Source organism: Silene latifolia, chromosome 8 (assembly GCF_048544455.1).
Source record: "Silene latifolia isolate original U9 population chromosome 8, ASM4854445v1, whole genome shotgun sequence".
Lineage (NCBI taxonomy): Eukaryota > Viridiplantae > Streptophyta > Magnoliopsida > Caryophyllales > Caryophyllaceae > Silene > Silene latifolia.
The window spans coordinates 104,966,478-104,970,025 of record NC_133533.1 but is presented as its reverse complement, the minus strand read 5'-3'; the positions used below and the strand labels follow the sequence as shown (position 1 = coordinate 104,970,025).

The following is a 3,548-nucleotide window of genomic DNA, read 5'->3' as shown; positions in this document are numbered from 1 at the left end:
CCCAACTAAATGACTAATAACATATTCACTAGAATACTTGATAGATCCTGCATATACCATCTACTACTATACTAACATAATACTTGATTGTATCCACCACAAGTTAAATTCCACGCATAAGGGACAAATGCCTCCGACGAACCAACCAGAGATAAGTAAGTATACACTGCATAACACCCAAAACTCACAGCAAAAGAATAAATGCTGCCCCGTTTTTACTACACGCTCACAAAGACAATCATGAAGAATAAATTCCCTACCAGAGAAGCATACACTGAAGAACGATCTCCCTGCTTCACATCATATCACCACCATAGACAAGCACATCTTGCTACTTATACTCCTATATCAGAAAACACATAAAATATTTCAAAATATATACACGGACAAGCATGGCTCGCTACTATTCAAAATATCGCGGATACTATGAATGAATGGGGATTTGATATGCAAAAGTTATTAAAGAACCGGGACTGTACCGTTCTAGTATTTGCATCCCATGAAAGTAGTTGCATCATTCTGGACTTTCGAAAATCTGGCATTCTCTCGCAATTGTAAGAAATTATAGTTGAAATTAATGAACAACACAGTTTCAAATACAGATTTCATGTACGATATCTTTGTTCAACTTGTTTTACCTTACGATAATTGTCCTGGATTCTCGCCAATCATCGAGCTCACAGTCCAACATACTCAAATACCTCAACACATGAGCTCCACAATCAAAACTGAATGTAGTATAGTGTTCAACTGTTAAGTAAACAATATTTAATTTCCGTAAAGCGGACACATTAGGGAATAATTTACTTATTTGATTGTTGAGGAACTTTGAGAGTTATAACCCTGTGAGAGTGCAGAAACCGCATGGGATAATATGACGGGGAACTACTTGCCAAAATAGGAGATAATTTGGCCACCTGAAAATGTTTCGAGTTAATACTGATTGTACACTAAAAATGTTTTATATACTCTGATTCACAAACTGTCAAGGGTTAGATTAGGCAAATAATTAATACCGTGTCTATGGTTGTATTATGTACATCATAAGACTGTACGCTGTTGCTTGAGTTGAGGATGTAATTCGTTTTACTCTCCATATCGCATATACAAGCCCACCAATGTTTGTCTTTGATCAGCGGTATAAAAACCTGATATAATAAAGATTAGTCTCCAATTTACAGCCCTACATGTCCGCCACAAAAAAAAAAAAAAAAAAAAAAAATATTGTTGAGGGACCAGACCTTTCGGATTGTGGCACCATTCACCGGTTTGTATGTCCCACTGATGTATTGATTCCAAATACAAGGGTTTTTCTTCTTTGTACAGTTCTACATACCACAAAAGGTGATTTTACAAACCATATCAATTTGGGATAATCAAGATACTTGAATATTAAAACAAGTTCAAAGCTAACCACGATGACAGTCGATGGCAAGTACTGTAAGATCTGGTCGATGAAGTGTCGTCTTAATCCCAAACATATCAATCACCTAAAAAAACAATATTAGGAATGAAACAAAAGATTACAGATAATACAATGAAATGAACGCTGATAGTAGTCTACTTACTTGATCCATAACCCACTGACGCGGTCTAAGCGTAGATAAAGCCGCTCGTGTGACTTCCATCCACTGAGTACACACCATAGCCTCGCTGTAGTAAGGCACATTAAAAAACATTACTAGAATTATCCAAATAAAAATAAAAATTAAAGTAAAGGGGCAAGGGAAAAGCACAAAAAAATAAAAGTAAAGGGGAAAAATACTTACTGTGTGACATCTCTTCCTTTGCGGTGCCAAATAAACTTCACAAGGTCGTCTTCAGAATAAAGTAGACGCCGGTAGCCCCTGACAAATATTAATAAGACAGCTTAAGATATGTGATTCACAAATCAAGATCTTTGATTCACATAATAAGACCCACGATTCAGAAATTAAGAACAACAGATAAAACCAATAATAACATCTAAGATTCACAAAACATGATTAATAAGGGAATGGGTCATACATAGGCACACAATTCCACTCTTCTGCACTTCGTTCGACAGTAGCTTTCAACATGTTGTCACCGGAGGTCATAATTCGAAGGCATAACTTCAATGCATAGCGTTTCAGGTGACTTACCTATAAATGCAAAACAAAAAGTCCTTATAATTATTCCAAAGTTCACAGAACTAGCCCCAGGTTTCAGGAAATTAACTCCAGGTCTGACAAATCTAACTCTCAGGTTCACAAGGTTAAGTAAAGGTATCTTACAGAAGTTATAATTAAAGGACAGTCAGTTTTTTGTTCCCTTTGTAATGCTCCAACAGTGAAACAAATAGACGCCGGTATCCATTTCACCAGACTTCAAAATTGAAGGAGGGATAAACAACTCAGGCATCATGTCGCCCCTGCTGCGAATCTTGGTGAAACCCAATTAATGAGCCTTTGTCTTTCGCACAGACACAACCTAAATTAGCACTTAATTATGTGGATGTGTTACATGCTTGTCAAACACTTTGATCGTGAATTCACGAAAAAAAAGTAAATTCACAGCTTTGCATAACCAGAAATGGAGGAAAAGACGCACCGTAGGTTGCACATAATCAGAATAGTTAACATCTACTCCATTCATAGGGTGTATGATGTTAATTTATTCCATCGAAGGTCGAAACAAAAGAAGAACGGTGGGCATGATGTAGACATGATTGGAGTGCAAATCTGAAAACAAGACAAGATGAAATGAAAAGAAGAACATAAAGATGAAAATAGGTTTCACAAAACATAATAACACCAAACCAAAACTTACTAATTGAATCAAGAAACATCAATATTTTCCGGATAACCTGGGGGAACTAACACCGTCATTGGAGTATGGAACAAATAAACGAACAGGAGAATCCGGTGATTTCAACTTCTCATTACTGTTTAGGATCTCACACCAAATATTTACTTGAGAACATACTCGATCACCTTGGTATAGTCCTCAACATGCTCCTTGTCAATCTCTCGAGTGTTACTTTGAAAAATAATATCACCGCACTCAACAATCAAAACAATCGATTCGCAAAACAAGCCGTCGATTCGCAAAAGCAGTCTATTGGATTCACAATATAAGCCCTACGATTTATAAATTGCCTGATTCACAAAATGAGACCTGAGATTTACAAAACAAGTTCATAGTCAAATACCTTTGTTCTCTTTGTTGAGCAAAGCCCGAAATCCAAAAAAGTATTTTCTCCTCCCTATTAAAAGGAGTAATAACACCGATGTTTCTTTGGAGATACGGAGATCGATAGGCGGCACTGGAATTATCTCTTCTAGGACGCACAATAGCAGGAGTATTGACATCAACATTATTGACATCAACATTAGTGACATCAACATGATCGTAAACCGATGGTACCGATAATGTAGGAAATCTGGTTCCCTCATCCTCTTCCCTCGACATCGATCTATTCTTTCCTCACCTTGTATGCTTTCCTCACCTGGTCCCTCTTCTTCGCTTTCTCGCACGGACCGGTGGTTTCATCACCCGACAAACGGTTTCCATGACGACGACGAATG

The 3,548-nt window shown here is 37.3% G+C and overlaps 1 long non-coding RNA gene across 1 annotated transcript; it reads right to left on the bottom strand.

The window, feature by feature from the left end:
- Positions 1 to 828: 828 nt before the first annotated feature.
- On the bottom strand, positions 829 to 1,338 carry LOC141595814 (uncharacterized). Its single transcript, XR_012522302.1, has 3 exons — positions 1,242 to 1,338; positions 1,017 to 1,148; positions 829 to 917 (listed from the first exon to the last, which is right to left on the bottom strand). It is a non-coding gene; the product is annotated as an uncharacterized LOC141595814 (long non-coding RNA).
- Positions 1,339 to 3,548: the final 2,210 nt, after the last annotated feature.